The sequence below is a fragment of the Saccopteryx bilineata genome, chromosome 5 (assembly GCF_036850765.1).
Source record: "Saccopteryx bilineata isolate mSacBil1 chromosome 5, mSacBil1_pri_phased_curated, whole genome shotgun sequence".
Classification (NCBI taxonomy): domain Eukaryota; kingdom Metazoa; phylum Chordata; class Mammalia; order Chiroptera; family Emballonuridae; genus Saccopteryx; species Saccopteryx bilineata.
In genome coordinates this window covers 256,148,246-256,165,169 of record NC_089494.1, presented here as the reverse complement: position 1 = coordinate 256,165,169, position 16,924 = coordinate 256,148,246, and the positions used below count along the sequence as shown (strand labels likewise).

Genomic DNA, 16,924 nt, shown 5'->3' with positions numbered 1-16,924 from the left:
GCATCCATTACTGCTGCAGCGAGAGGGACCCAGACTTTGGCAGTGCACCGTCCATGTGGAAAAATGTTTTATGAAAGGCAGATGTGCAGCCTCCACCCTCATCAGTCCTCCTTTACCCTCTTCCCTTCCACCATCCCTCACCTTGAACAGTGCCCCAGAGGCCCCACTGCTTTCTGTCTGCTAGTTCCTCGTTACCTAGAATTCCTCCCTCTCCGCTTCCTGGCTGAGGTCCACTTAGCCTTGCCGACACAGTTACTTCTTCTGCGACGCCCCCGGCACCTGCAGGCCGGGCTGGGTGCCTCTCTACCGTTCTCCTATAGCACCCAGGCCTTTCTGCTCAATGAACTTATTCATGCTTTGTAACCATCTGCTTCCAAGTCTGTCGCCGTTTTCCACTTGACCTTGAACTACTCGAATGCCAAGACTGGGCCTTTTATCTCTGTGTTCTTAGGTTTGGCTCAAATCAATGGATGCATTTAAGGAGTGATTCTTAGAAAGACTGGAGGCTCTCAAATGAGTGGATTATTACAAAATGCAGACTTCCAGCCTCTGCCTTCTCTGTTTTACTGGGTCTGGAGGTAGGACCCTGACTTGTATTTTAAAAACCATATTTCCAGGTAAAGGATACTACAGCTTGAGGACCACTGTCCTGCACATGCCGGGCTTTCTGATAGATGAATGTAGACAGCAAGACATGCACAAATCCCTTGGTTTGCAGACCCTATATCACGTTCTTCTTACTCACCGCCCTTTCCACGCCTCTGCTCTTCTCTCAAGTCTACCCGTGATCATCAAGATTACCTTCATCTAGTTTGCCAAAACCACTCACCCCATTTTAGAGCCAGCTGTCCTCTCCTTCCCTTTGCTGCTTCTCTGGAAGGAGAGAGCAAGAAAGCCAAGCCTGACCCCCCGCAAGCACAATGTGAGCCAAAGAGACAAAGCCACCCAACGACCTTAGTGAGCCAGGCTGTAACGGCACGAGCTCTGGATTAGTGAGGAGTCATCTTCGATCTTGGCTAACTTCTCGTTTACCCATAACTCCAATTTGAAACCTAAATTGTTAATGAGGAAAAAACCATGAAAGAGGGCCAGTTACAGTGCAGTTAAGTCCATGGACTCAGTGTGTGCGTTCGTCTATGAAGAATCCCTCGCTGGAACCAAAGCATGTGCAAGCTGCTGACCACCCACAGTCTCCCCAGCCAGCGAGGCCGGGACCAGACAGAGTGCAGGATTCCACAGTGAGTTCTATAAATTGAGCTAAGGTACAAATTATCAATGCAAGAAGAACCATTCCTACATTCAGACAGGGTCAGAAAATGTCTGCATCTTGGATTGGAAGAAAAGTTTTCAGAGACATTCTAAGGACTGGGAAAACAGATATATGTTTTTTAATTCAACAAAGTTACAAAGATGTTTAAACCGCTTCCTTTTGGTGCAGTTCTCGTTCTTGAGAAATGAGCTTACAGTGGATGTAAAGCGCGTGGGTAGGGAGGGACAAGCCTGGGCTTAGGAGCCGAGGTCCAGGTGTGGACCTCCACTCTGTCATCAGCTGTGTGTCTTTGGACAAGCCACTCACTAATGTTGGGCATCAGTTTCACCTGTAGAACACCCATGTTGATAGTGTTGTGAGACCTTAACATGTCCAACAAATAGACATGATAATGTGTTTGCAAGCATGGCGTTGATGGCAAAACGAACCACATTTTTATTACTTTAAATCAGAAGCATTTATTGAACTTCCTCCTAACTCTAAGGCAGTCTGTTAGGGGCTGAAGACATTATGGCAGGACAAACACAATCTGTGTCCTCCAAAAGTGTCCGGCTCCCTTTAAAATGACGTAAGCACAGGGAGCAGACCCGCCTGTGTTTACACTTCCTGCAGCTCAGGAAACCACCCTTTCCGAAGCACACGTGTTCCTTATGTCACCAGTTAGAGGGCAAAGATGACCTGTTTGGACCTCGGAGCACTGACCATGCCTGGAAACGGGACAGTGGAGTTTCTTGTGAGAACCCAAGTGTCATTACCTTTCTTTTTCCCAGCGTCTTTCCTCTCTGGGCAACCTTTTTTTTTTTTTCAGATGCTAATCCCCAGAATTTATTTCTTCTCCTTTAATGTAAAAATATCCTCCCATCGCTGTAACCCAGCCCAAAGGAATTTTACATCTCTGAATACTAACCAGAAATCCCCAACCTTTTCCTTCCAGCAGAGGGTTCTGGGCGTGGGGGGAGGTAGCCCTCCTCTTATTAAAGGCAAATGAGCCTCAGCCTTCTGCTGTGGAGCTGTGCTGGCTGTGCCGGGCTGCAGGTGGCAGAACTCACCCGGACAAGAGCCTGCCTTCCCTGGCAGCCAGCCGGGGCGTCCTGGCAACAACCAAGGCCTGGGGCACTATGGAATGAGATCAGGAGGACAGCGGAGGAGGGGGTGAGGGTAGGGGTGGGAGGTGGCGGGGGGGGGTGGGTTCCCATAGTCACTAGCCAAGTCCTCCCGGAGCCAGGATTCCTGGTCTCACTGAAGGATCAACCCCCTTTGAGAATCTGGAGGTTTATAAACCCGCTTATACCTCCATCCATCCGAGTCAAGAGTCTCTGGTTAGTGATACGTGTGAATCAGCCTACAACACACATGCCTTCCCTTCTAAGACACACACACACACACACACACACACACACACAAACACACACTACTTGAACACGTATGAATGGAACTAAACATAAAAACACAGCGGTCTTTGATTTCGAAGAACAGCTTTATCTGCAAGGCTGGGCCTGCGGCAAAGTTCCCCGTGGCCCAGTCCCTTTGCCTGGAGAGAAAGGCCACAGACCTGAGGGCAGCCTCCGCCCGGGGCCAGGGAGCAGTAGGGCCTCCTGTGCTGGCTGGCGGAGACAACGGGAAAGCCTGACCTTGGCTATCAAGTATTTAAATGTGTAATCCCTGCCAGGGGTACTTAGACTCACCCCCCCCCCCCAAAGTCATCTCCTATCTTGGCAAAGCTGCAGGGGGTCTTCTTGCAGACTTAGTGAGAATTTTAGATTTTAGGCTGGGCTTGCTCCCCACAGGCGTCTGACTTGTTTTTCTGGGATTCTGGCTTCAGCACCCACTCTCTGGGTGGGGAACTGAGATCTGTAACCACAACAGTGGCTTGCTGAGTGAGTATGGATGGATGGATAGATAATAGATATCTTGGCCAGATTAATAGCCAGGAATTATTTGCTAATGGCAGACAAATTAGGCATTGTCCTGTGGGTTTAGAGGTAATAAATTTGCCCATTTGATAAATAATTAATTGCCTCCTCTGTGTAGAATGCTTTGCACAAATGCACGTGTATATACCCAATTAGTGCACGTCCTGGGTAGGCAGGGAGATCGGAGCTCAGCCCCACCACGCCTGCCTCTTCATAGTAACGGAGAGCCTAAGCAAGTGTAGACAGACACTCTCGCTTTGCTGTTATCTGACAGCTCTCCTGGAGAAAGCTGACTCTCCTCAGCTCTCTGCTCACGCTCAGTCTTCCTGCTCAACTCCTGGCCTGAACCTAAGCTCAGGTGACACCTGTCAGAGCCGGCTCTGGCTTACAGAGTGATGCCCTGGGCTTGGCGTGCAGCTGAATCTCAAACCGAGGTCTAATCTACCACCGATGTTTTAATTCCATCTTTTCAGAATGATGGATTACGTCCCCCCGAGCTTGCACGCCCTCCTCTTTGTACACAGGCTTGACCAGGATTACTATGTCAGAACCAACTCAAGCCTTTGCTCACATGGTTCTTCTTGCCTAGAAGACTGCCCTCCCTCCTTCCTCATCTTCTAAACTGAGATCTGGCAAGGAATGGCCCGTGAGCTAAGTATGGCCATGCTTAGGTACTGTTAATAGCTGCTCGTTTGTTATAACACCAGAGTTAAATAGTTCCTACACAGTCCATATGGCCCACAAACCCCAAAACGTTGACTATCTGGCCATTCACAGAAAGGTTGCTGATCTTTGTTCTAAACCAGAGCTACTCCAAGGAGGTGGTTGGCAAACTGTTCCCATGGCAGGATAAGGAGTGTGAGGCAAAATATAATCCGTTTACTGCCTTCTTCATTAAAAAAGTCTTGTGTGAAAAAATAAAAAATAAAAAAAAGGAAGAAAAAGAAAAAATGGTCAGTCCCTGGCTGGTTAGTTCAACTGGTTAGAGCATTGTACCAAAACGCCAAGGTTGTGGGTTTGATCCCAGGTCTAGGCACATGCAGGAAGCGACCAATGAATGCAGAACTAAGTAGAAGAACAAATGAATGTTTCTCTCTCTCCATCTCTCTCTCTCTCTCTCTTTCTCTTCCTTCCTCTCTCTGTCTCTCTAAAATCGACTGAAAAATGTCAGCTGAAGGAAATGTGTTCAACAATGATGTAGTTGACCTCCATTCCACTCAAGTCGGCAAACCATGTTGGAGTCTCAACAACATGACCACTAAGGTCCTCCAAGGTCCTCCTCAAATCTCACATGTGACTCCGACCATGCCCACCCATAAGGCACTCCTGCTTCTATAATACTTAATACTAATCGAGTAGACCCCCCTGTTCTTATTTGCATTGGGAATTTTCCTTTCTCATGGACTTGTTTCATTGCTTATGTATAGCAAGTCCATATTTACTTTTCTCTCCCTTTTATTTAACACAGTATTAGGCATACTCAAATATTTGTCGAGTCATACCTTAATAATCAGTTTGACTATCTAACCCAGGGATAGTCAACCTTTTTATACCTACCGCCCACTTCTGTATCTGTTAGTAGTAACATTTTCTAACTGCCCACCGGTTCCACAGTCATGGTGATTTATAAAGTAGGGAAGTAACTTTACTTTATAAAATTTATAAAGCAGAGTTACAGCAAGTTAAAGCATTTAATAATAATTACTTACTAACTACTTTATGTCGAATTTTCGCTAAGTTTGGCAGAAACATCTTTATAAAACAACTTACTATAGTTAAAATCTATCTTTTTATTTATACTTTGGTTGCTCCACCACCGTCCACCATGAAAGCTGGAACTCCCACTAGCGGGTGGTAGGGACCAGGTTGACTACCACTGATCTAACCTATGTCTGCCCCTAAAGTAGGTACTTGACATATATTATGTCATGAACCCTCACCACTTTCTGGCCCATTTTTACAGGTGAGAAAACACGCAAAGCCTTGAAGTCATCCAGAGCTGATGTTAAAGAGCATGATTCTTATAATGTAGCCAAGGTTATACAGCCATTTGGAGGGCAGAGAAGAGGTACGCAGTCAAGTTCGCCTGACTGCAACCCTGCCCTTCACTCCTAACCGCTCTGTTATCTGTGAGTTTGAGTGGTTAGATGTCTCACTGTCTTTGTATTGCTCCTTGCATGGCATTGATATGTACACAGAGGGGGGTATACAGGAGGGGTGTGGGCTTTGAAGCTAGATTCTTCTGGGTTTGAACGCCAAGCCTGCCATTTACTGTGTTTTGGGCCACGATGTTCAGCCTCTCTGAATCTCAGTTTTCTCATTTGTAAAATGGAGATAATGATATTTACCTTGGATGGTTTAAAATAGCATATGTAAATCCTTAATGCGATGCCTGGAAGGGTAGCGCTCAGAATCTGGTATTAGGACAAACACTGGCTACTTTGAAGACTGGCCCCACGGAGTGTGACGTGATTGGTTGGCTGCTGTAGGAAGTAAATCTGGTCTCCTTCAGACTTAGGGGTCACTAGATATCACCGTCCAAGGATGGTAAAAAGGAAAACGGTCCCTGACATGTTGGAGCTGATGTCTTTGATAATATCAATTTTTGGAATTCAGTGATAAATGCAAAATATTTAAATCCACAAACCGCAGTCCTTTCTTTTTATTTTTTTCTTCAGTAACTTACTCCTGTGGCTAAATATGAATTAGAAAGAAATCAAGAGGTGGGAGAGATTAAGAAACAAACTCTTATCTAAGGGCGAAGGAGTCTCTCCTAATTAAGACACACATCACCAAAACAGATCTAATATTAAAATGATAGAACAATATAACACAGAATCTAAAAGGAAAACAAAACAAAGTGAGCAGATAATCCCACCTGGAAACAGATAACAAGGAACGACAAGAGCAAAGCCCACTCTGCCTCAGAGGAAGAGAGACGAGGGAGGGCTGGAAGCCTGGTCCCTTAAACTATGCACTTCCTAAGCATCAGATTACAGCTGGGGTTTATTTCCTGACAGGATTAAAGGTAGAGTGGTTGTCAAATTCAAAACATCCTCTTTTTTATTTATTTTTTTATCTGAAGATTCAACCAGGGAGCCTTGGCCTTCTCTCAATTGTTTTGCAAATTGATTTGTTGGGAAAGTGATCGTATCCATCCACCCCCGGAAGAGGAGGTGCAGCAGCTGCTCCTCAGGTGTTGTCAGACCATCTCCTTCCCGAGCCAGCAGGCTACACACAACGCCTTTCGGCATCCGCGTCTTGATCTCAGTTTGAGGCTGCCGGGAAGGACGCCTGCTCATGATTGGTGAGGTTACTGGCTACTTTTCTGACCCCCGGGGGCGTCTGTCAGACTAGCCGAGTTCAGGGTTTCCGTGGCACCAGTCAGGCCCAGCCAGAGACAGCTCAAGGCTTCTGTTGTTCCTTCTCTTTCCTTCCGACCCGTGGACTTAGTTCTCTGCGGTGTCTTTGGTACGCACGCCCCTTCCCCAGTGTTCTGGCTCTTTGCCTATCGCTCTTGGGCCCCCCTCTCACTCTGTACTGCAGGGGACTGACCCCCCTTCCTATTTCCCACCGCTTTTAGCTGGCTGGCTGTGGGCGAGGACTGATCAGTCGGAGGCACGAGGGGGACCAGAGAGAAGCAGGTTGAGTTAGTTTGCTTGGGCCACCAAAGCAAAACATCATAAACCAGGTGTCTAAAAACAACAGAAATGTCTTCTCTCCCAGTATGGGAGGCTAGAAGTCTGACACCAAGGTGTTGGAGGGCTGTGCCCCCTCTGAGGCTTGAAGAGTCCTTCCTTGCCTCTTCCAGCCCCTGGTGGACCCAGCTGTCTTCGCGTTTCTTGGCTCAGAGGTGCATCACTCCACTCCCTGGCTCCGCCTTCACCTGGCCTTTCCCCCTTGTCTCCGTAGCCCCTTTTCACACAGACTCTAGTCATTGAATTTCCAAATAAAGCCATATCCTAGGGTTCCAGGTAAACATAAATTTCTGAAGGACACAATCCAACCTTACTACATTAGCAAAGAAATAAGAAAGGGTGTTCTTGTCTTTTTTGTGGTTCAGATGACCCCTCCAACAGCTGTCATCACAGATCCGCCAGGGACCCACCTTGTACCAAGTGACCTGACAGTCACACCTCCTGCCTTCTTCCCCGGGAGTGACCGTTGCGAATTTTAGGGCTGCCTGTCCTCTTCCCTGGTGGCTTTTCTAGCTCCAACACTTTTAGAAGTATTTTGCCATATTAAATTTCCTCTATTAAATTACGCGGTGTGGTTTTGTTTTCCTGGATAGATTCTGATTGAAAGTCTGATTTATGAGACATCAGGCAACATCTAAAGAATTCAGGACTTTAGGTGTAGGGAGACACCATGTGTAGTAGCATGAAAATTAGACTTGGGTTCAAATTTCAGCTAAAGACTGCCAGACCTTGGCAAGTTACTCAGTCAGCGAAGCTTTTGGTGCTTGTTTCTCCATCAGCAACGTTGAGATAACTATAGTACCTAACTGACTGGGTTGCTAGGAGAAACAGAAAAGTCTGCTTCCAGTATGTACCTAAGTCTTTTTTTTATATAAATAAATTTTTATTTTAATTGGGTGACATCAATAAATCAGGGTACTTATATTCAAAGAAAACATGTCCAGGTTATTTTGTCATTCAATTATGTTGCACACCCATCACCCAAAGTCAGATTGTCCTCCGTCACCTTCTATCTAGTTTTCTTTGTGCCCCTCCCCCACCCCCTTCCCCTCTCCTTCCTTCCCTCCCCCCGCCCCCCATAACCACCACAATCTTGTCCATGTCTCTTAGTCTCGTTTGTACCTAAGTCTTAACATATGGGAAGTGTTCCCTACATGTTTCTTATAGTAGGGGTGTAACCAAGCCCAGGGGCAGGGGCTTCAGCGAAGACATTTGGAAACTCATCAGGACATACCTGTCAAACCATTATGAATGTTCCCTGCCTCAAAATTAGATTTTCATGACAAATGGACATCTGAAATGTTTAGTCACCAGGCCTTTCCTATTAAGTGACTTGTTCTGATTGCTGAGCCATTGCCTCCGATACCCTACGCATGCATTCCACAAACATCTCTAAGTTCTAGGGCACAGCCGCCAAAATATTTCCAAAGGAAGGAGAAAACATCTGTGGGAGATACCTCACAGTCATTAATAAACATCTAAAGAGTGCTCCTATGTGTCGCCTGGGTGCTATGAGCAAATTTCAGATAGATTTTAAAAACTGGCCTATTGTCGTGCCTTCAGATGAATCCGACACTGAAAATGAAGGCTGGTGGGTCAGAATTACTGAGTGGCTTCTGGAAGACACTGCCTTTTCATTGTGCGTCACTCAATGAGTCAGGGTTCCCTAAAGAACAGAGCCAATGGGATATGTATGTATGTGGATAAGCATTTTAAGGGGTCAGCTCACATGTGTGTATGATAACCACTGGGCTTCCATCGGCTGGAAACTCAGGCAGGACTTAATGCTTCCATCTTGAGGCAGAATTTTCACTTCTCTGGAAAAATCTCAGTTTTGCTATTGAGACCTTTGGCTGAATGGATGAAGCTCACCCAACAGCCATCTATTATAGTTAGTCAATTGATTATAGATGATCATCACATCTACAAAATAGCCTCACAGAAAAACCTAGATTGGCATTTGGTTAAGTCACTGGTACTGTAGCTGCTATGATCTGAATTGTGCCCCCTCAGATTCATACCCCTAGTGAGACTGTATTTGGAGACAGGGCATTTAGGAGATAATGAAAGTTCCATGAAGTTGTAAGGGTAGGGTCCTAATCTGACAGACTGATGACCTTGGGAGAGGAGGAAGAGGCATCAGAGATCTCTCTCTTAGTCCATGGGTACACTCCGAGGAAAAGCCATGTGAGGGTATAGCAAGAAGGCAGCCATCTGCAAGCCAGGAAGAGGGCTTTCACCAGGAAGCAAATCAACTAGCACCTTGATTTTTAGCCAACCGTGAGAAAGATACCCCTGTGTGTAAGCCACTCACTCTACGGTATTTAGTTATGGCAGCCTGAGCTGACTCAGATAACAGCCTAGGTAACCTGACACAGAGAACTTGCATAGTCTTCGCACTAGACTATAAAGACCTGAAGAGCTAAGCTGTGTCCTACTATTTTATTTTTAAGATCTCTCTGTTCCAAGCATGGATCTGACATTTGTATGAATGGTTGAATACATAAATATGATAGAATGGAAACAAAACCAAATAGTGAGTAGACATCAGAAAATGGGTCAGCTCTTGCTTTATACATTTCATAATTGCCGTAACCTGGGAACCGGGGATGTGATGATGAACACGGCAGACCCAGCCCCCCTCCCTTGAAGCTTGATGAGAAGAGGTGGTAAACAAGAATTCCAAACAGGCTGTGAATAAGAAAAGGGAAGGCCAGAGGTGTCAGGGAAAGTTGCCGGGAGGAACTGATATTGAAGTTGAGACCTAAAAAGATGACTTAGGAGACAGGCAGGTGAAAGAGAAGATGGCTGGGACAAAGCTTGGAGTGGGCATCTCGGGCAGAGGGAAGCCACGTGTGAACACAAGAGAGAGTATTATCGGAAACTGCCGCCTCATAGGGTTAGAGAGCAAGCCACGGGGGACAGGCGGGCAGTGGTCAGATTTGTCAGGGCCTCAGCTTCTGTCCCCCAAAGAGCTGAGAGCTACAACTGAGGTAGGCAGAAGCACTCTGTGTACGATGAGCCTTCTGCAAACGCCATTAGGCTCAACACTGAATGGTGACATGTTAAATATCAGGCTGTTTGTTTTCTTTCCATCCATGTTTCCCTGTGCTTGAGAAAAGCATGACTGGCATTTTGATGTGTTTGGCTAAACAGAAGTATCAAATATCCCAAAGGCAAGACCTGGCTGCTTGGAATCTCCAAGCAATGGGGGCGCTTGCCCACCCCACAATGGGTGCCCTTGATCGCAGCATCAAGAAGGTTAGCACTCGTCCACGCTGGTCCTCACTGGAAACGGGCAGCTTTTGTAGTATGTTGGTTACTTTCTCCAGGGAACTGAAAGACTGTATACTTGCAGTAAAGTAACATTTAAACACTAGCATTTATAAATGGGCTTTATAATCTAACTACTGAGAGTAAGGGAATTTGGATATGGTCCTTGGGAGCCGTCAGTGACGATTTCCAAAGAACACGGCTATCTTGCTCCAGCAGTTGTAATCCCTCCTGAACATTAGCTGTGTGGCTATGCCTGCCTCCTGCCTTGGTGTAAATACCCACAAGACTATTAAAGACAGCATGGTGTTCCGGGGTTTGGGCCAGCGCCCCCATGGCTGCCGTTCGGGAGGATTTCAGAACTACGGTCAGTGTGGGGATATGGAGTTCTCCGTCTTGGCCCTGGGTACCCAGTGTGCAGCTGCACTTGGCACGCCCACCTGCTTGCTTTCTGAGGAGTTACTGCCAGGCAATGACCCTCCAGCTCCACAGTGACACAGAGGAAAGGAAAGTGCGACTTCTCAGTAACGGAGCGCTCATCTGCTCTGGTTCTCACGGTGGCCGGATCACTGTGCCTGTGGAACCTTCTATCCGCAGCTGTTTCCCTTCCCGGAGATAGAAGCGAGATCGGATAGAAGCGAAAAGCAAGATTCACATCGACAATGACGATGCTTTATGGAAATGGAATTCGCACAGATGGGAATTTAATTGTTCGTTCACTCGCTCATTCGACACACTTACTGAATGCGTCCTATGTGCCCCATGTTTGTTCTAGATTCTGGAGATGTGGTAAAAACAGAAAATAAAGAAAACCACTTCTCTTATGGAATTATACTACGGCCAAGGAGAGAGATAAACAAATTAAATAAGCTATGCGTTAGTGATGGATACCAAAGAGAGAAAAAAGAAGGCAGGGGAACGACACGGAAGTTGAGGCGGTTGGAAATCTGGACTCTTTGGCACTGTCCCTGTGTTAGGAAGAACAATGGTTCTGTCCTGATGGAGTCCTACTCCCTCCAGTCTGGGATGACGGCAGGTTACGTGGCAAAGAGAGTTTAAGTTGCTAATCAGCCGACATGGACATGGAGAGATGAGTCTGGATTACTCAGGTGGGTCCAGGATAGTCACAAGGATCGTTAAAATTGGAGTGGGAATCAGAAAGAAGGGTCAGAGAGATGGCATCCTGAAAAGGACTTGGCCTGACACTGCTGGATTTGAAGATGGGAGGCGGCCACAAGCCAAGGAATGTGGATGACCTCCCGTGCTGGGAAGGCGAGGCAGCAGAGTCTCCCCACTGCCTGCAGAACAGCCCTGCCAACACCTTCATGTAACACAGTGAGATCCTTGTCAGACTTCTGGTCTACCTGAAGATGCTACCTTTGTGTTGTTCCTAGACACTAAGTTCATGGTGATTCGTCTTGTCAGCAATAGAAAACTAAGGCAATCACTCAGAAGGTGACATCTGAATAAAAAGCTCTGGTAAGGTCATCATATTTAGCAAAAACAAAAAACAAAACAAAACAAAAAATGACAACAAAAAACAACAACAAAAAACAAAACAAACAAAAAAACGGACAACCCCCCCTGCCCCCCAGGTAACCCAGTTACCTTTGAATTCATATAATAAATAATAATTTACTAGGTAATTAGTAAATATACTCTGGCAAACCTAGTCTCAGAAGAAGTTAGGAAGTGGGATGTTTTGAGGGTAAGACAGTTCGGACATCACGAACAGCATTCTGAGCCAGGAAGCAGAAGGGCGAAGGCCGGGGGCTTGGGGAAACACCAGGAGAGAAGATGGAGAGGAGGGGATGAGAAGAGTAGGAGATGAGATCAGAGAGTGGAGAGAAACTGGAGCATGGAGGCCATAAGTAGGAAGTTGGCCTTTGGTCTGAGCGGGATGGGCAGTCATTAGATGACTTTGGGCATAGCAGTGCCTATGTCTGGGCTCTCTTGGGAATGGAGAGATGCTTACTGTTAGCAACTTGAGGATGGAGTCTAGTCTATTTTTTTTCATTTTTTCTGGGCCCAGAGCAGAGGAGGGTATTCAAACCCACAAGTACTGGGAAGACAACAGGACTTCTAATTGGTGGAACTGAACGCTGTGCCAACTGCCAGCAGAGCTAGAAAGGCGTGGGCAAGTGCATGGTGGGAGGAGAGAAGATTTTAAGAGAAGAAAGTGGTTCATCAAAAGAAATTGGAAGGCTATAAGATGATCTGTAAATGACAGAGGGCAACAACAGCTGCACAGGGAGCTCATGAAGGCAAAGACATTACGGACAAAATCAAATTTACACTGCAACTCAGGAAAGATGGTGTCATGACTACTGTCTCCTCCAGTTAATTCAGGGCACCAGAGTCTAAAGCAAGACTTTCGGGAGCCATGTTTCAGCTCTTCAAAGACATCAACGTTCCTTTGAAAAAGTTTCAGGAGGGAAGAAAATGATGCACATAAAGCTCTTTCAACAGCTTGGTAATGACTCGCTCACTACCTCCCATCATGACTAAGACTTGGTGTGTACTGGGCACCGGCAGCAGGCTCAGTGGCCTCATTGGGTCTTCTCACTTCATCCCCCCAGCACCATAGGAGGAAAAGGAGACCAGAGAGATTGAGTTACTGGTCCCAGGTCACACAGCTTTCAGGCACTTGTTAGCTTTGACTTTCTTGAACTTAGCCCCCACACTGAGGCAGTTACACCTCCCTGTTAATTCTTATCCCTTGAATGTGAACACATTACTATCACCCTGCATTATAATGAACTGAATGTAGGTCTGCTCCCCTAATGAGATTGGAATCTGGTGGTGAGGGGAGTTGTCCACCTTAAAAGCATCAGATAGTGGCTCTTAGCAGGCAAACAGAGAAGCAAATTAATATTGAATGAATGAGAGAGATGTCTCCTCTGAGCCTCAGCTGTACATATTTCAGTGACAAGGAACTGACAAGGCTAAGGCCACAGGTAGAACAGGGCCTTAGTCCTTCATCCTCAGAGGAACCAAGGTCGACACCAAGGGGTCTGCCCTTGCTGATTTTATCTGGGGTCCCACGAACACTTGACTATCCACTACTTCTCATTTCACTGTGCTTATTTCCCCATAGAGTATTAGAAATCTAGAGGGATCACACTATCGTTTTTAAAAAAAAAATTTTCTCCCTCCATGTATGGGTATTCACATTGGAAACTTTTCTTCCTTATCTTCCTCTATATTTAATCTCATTGTTTTCCTTTAGTTGTCTGTGCTTTGAGAGCATCCGTGGGCCCTTGATGGCAGATGTGTATACGATCTTAAAAAATTTGCTCTTGGTCTAGTCCAGTGGTACTCAAACTTTTTGAAGTTGAGATGCATTTAAAATCCTACAAATAGTTGAAGGCTCACTATATACAAATTTCTGAGAAGTATGTTATAATAATTAAGTCAAATATGAAAGAAAAAATATAAAGTCCAAGCGTGTTTGTTGGGCAGATAAAATATATTATGCTCACTTTGTTAAAGATGGCGCTGCCAACATGGAAGCCCATCGCCCAGGTGATATTAATGTGTGTTGGGGGCGGGCTGTGGGCAGGCAGGATCCTTGTAGCCTGGGGCTTGGTTTTAAGACTAAGTCTTTCCCACCATTTTTGATGTGGGGTGGTACAATCCCATCATGCCTCAGATAAGTGACTTTGTATTAGAGACTTCCCTATTTTGTATATTGGATTAAAGGTTTGGATTTCTACAATATAAAATGGGGCAGAAAGGGAGCTTGCTCTCTTGGTTCCTGAGATTAGCATTAGAGAGCAGAGCAGAGAAAGGCCATGTGGAGGAGGCCAGGAGAAGCAGCCAAGATGGTGGAGTGTTGAGTGAGAAGTCAGTTTGTGTAGAGTTTGTGCAGGGAGAAGGAAGGAGATGGGAAACAGAGGTCAATAAGTCTGGTGAGCTAGAAACCTTTGATTCTACAAAACTCGGATAAGTCAGTAGCTTTGTGAGCACTGAATGTGAGTGGGTTTTGGAGCCCAGTGTTTGTTTTTACTTGCCCGTCGGGTGCAAGCTAGGATTAAAGATGATGGCCCACCAGTTTTTGGCTCCACTGTTTCTCTACCGACTGTCCGAATCCAATGTGAACCCTCATGGGCCAGGCAGCTGTGATGGTGGCCGCGGCTACTGGCTTCAGTGTTTTTATAGTAATTAAACAAAATAAATATGACAAAATTAAATTTATTCTGACATTAAAAACATTTTTATGTTACATTTTTTGAGTTATGCTTTTTAGAATTTGTAAAAAGGAGGGGTTAAAAATGAAAAAAATGACAAAAAAGTTATCTTTATATATATATATATAGATAGATAGATATTCTTAGTAAGATTTAGTAAATTTGGCAGGTCCTAATGTGAATGTGTTAAGTTTTTTCATTCTTGTGTTTACGAGAAACATGAGCCTGATGTGTCCTAGTGATTTCTTCAATGTTTGGGCATATATTATATTTGAAAGGAAAACTCTCATTTTCTCTTCAATACATTGAAGAATTCCTCTCTTTTTACTCTTAATTGAGTGCAGAAAACCCCCACCATACATATCATCTTAACTTTACACCAAACAAAGGATAGAAGAAACTTGCCTCCAGTCTTTCTGGGGAACATGGGGGGGGGTAGTGTAAACAATCCAGCACCACAGCTTAACAGCCTTTTTCAACCTAATCAGGTAAGTGAGATGGCGAGCTGGGCAGACTGCCAGCTTACAGCCAATTCTCCACACCTCTGTCCCCTCAAAATCTAAACTCCAAAAACCTTGTTGGTTTTTTGGTCCCCAACAGGCACATATTTCTCTGAAATACCATAGGAAGCACCTGGAAATCTTCTAGGCGCACCAGTGTGCCCTGGCGTACACTTTGAGAACCATTGGTCTAGTCATTAGATTGACCCAAATGCAGGAGCTTCAGACTCCACTCTTTCATGGTGTGTGTGTGTGTGTGTGTGTGTGTGTGTGTGTGTGTGTGTGTATTTATGAGTTTTCTGGTGGGTACCTTCCTGACCTTGCCCTATTATGGCACTGAATATGAGAAAGACTGGGTTCCTCTGGGTGTCTGAGAACAGCAAGGAGCTTGGGGTGGGCGTTTTCATTAGGTCTAATTGGCAGAACTAACCTGGGCACCTTCCATCAAGACAGGCAGGGAAATAACCACAAGGTGAGTCTAGGTTACTAGGTAGGAATGCAGCTCAGATTCTCAAATTACTGGTAAATCAGCAAGCAGATATTGCAAGACTCCCAAAATTACAGAACTATGAAAGCTAGACATCTTGGACGTGATTACAGCTGTGGGGACAGGAACTCATGGGGTTAAGAGACTTCTGCTGTCACACTCCCGAGCAAGCACAAGGCATCCCAACAATGACCTGCACGATTTCGGAGGGCTGGCACACACTTGGTCACTCTGTTACTCCATCTACACTTCACTCTCTGACTTCGCTATTATCATCCTCATCTTACAGGTGGGCAATCTGAGCCTTAGAGAGATTTAGGGGACTCACCATTCATAACTTATCTCACTTTATCTTCAAAACAGCATTTAGGTTAAGATCTCTGGTCCCTATTTTCAGAGGTGACCACCACCCAGTTTTAGAGATCTTAAGCACTTTGTCCCAAACCCACAGCTAGAAAGTATCGGGGCCCAGATTCTGGCATAACTCCCATTATTTCCTCACTCAGAAAGGTGTCAGCAAAGAGCAGGTGCTCTGTAAACATCTGTGGGAGAAGTGGGCTATTCCAAAGCCTCCATTCTTTTCACGACCCTTGACTATTATGATGTTATCTCTTCATCGGGCACATGGTATTGAAATCAAAGCTGATTTAAAAAAAAAAAAGAAAAAAAAAGAGTCTTCTCCCAAGCCCTTTCTTCCCAGGCCAGCCTCGAGCTGCCCGCTTCCCGCCCCCCTCCCCTCCCCGTCACCCTTTGCTCCCGGTGGTATCTTTCGGAAGCAGCCTAGGAAACGACAATTTCCCAGCCGACCATCTCTCTTTGCTATCTCGTGTGAAGTTGCAGAATGACATTTCCTTCCTCTTAATTTCTCTGACAGGCAAACAACGCATCACTCAGGAGTTCTGCGTCAAACCCTGATACGTCCGATATGCAAACCGTCCGTCCACTCTTCCTATTTGTGCGGCGGCGAGGCGTTATCGCTCCCACTCCGACGGTGAAACGCACCCCCGTCACCCTGCACCTGTGTCCCTGGCAGCTCCACCTGGTTCACGTGGCTTCTCCAATGCCGTCTGTCTAGTTTAAGCTTTTTCTGGCTCCAAAAATAATCATGGCTTTGGAGAAACCATCCCAGTGTCACGCGCACTGGAGTGCGGGCATGGCTAAGTAGCCAGGCGGACGTATTCCAACCGGGGGTGTGTTCTAGGAAAACCGTCCTGTTGGAATAATTTTTATCGAGGAATGTTCCGCTCCAAAGTACCCAGAGGGATGTTAGTTTACAAGATGCGGTATAAGAAAATACGCAATGGGTAGTTTTCCCCTGGGGGCTTTGCAATGAAAACTGATTGGTGGTGGGGGGGAGCCGAAGAGGACCCCCACTGAGCTCAGCATGGTTTCATAAGGGGCTCTAATAAAAGGCCGTGTCTTCGGTTTCATTCTAGCTTAGCATGGTCACTTTAGGCACTAAAAATAAACGGATTATGCAGAGTTGAGGTTCCGGAAATAAAATCTACTCTCTTTTTTTCCTCTCCCTTCTCAATTTGTTTTTTCTTTTAGTTTTCAGTATGCCAATAAAATAAGGTTTTTCAGGAACATCAC

At 45.8% G+C, this 16,924-nt stretch overlaps 1 protein-coding gene and 1 long non-coding RNA gene across 12 annotated transcripts in view; one reads left to right on the top strand and one right to left on the bottom strand.

Annotated features, from left to right (window-relative positions):
* Positions 1-16,924, bottom strand: part of LDB2 (LIM domain binding 2) — a 350,225-nt gene that overhangs the window by 10,950 nt on the left and 322,351 nt on the right. The window lies entirely within an intron of this gene.
* On the top strand, positions 1,917-16,791 carry LOC136306686 (uncharacterized). 2 transcript variants are annotated; one of them, XR_010725654.1, is made up of 3 exons: positions 1,917-2,003; positions 6,269-6,490; positions 16,206-16,791. It is a non-coding gene; the product is annotated as an uncharacterized lncRNA (long non-coding RNA). The 2 variants fall into 2 exon arrangements; XR_010725655.1 differs by lacking the exon at positions 16,206-16,791 and adding an exon at positions 7,247-7,346.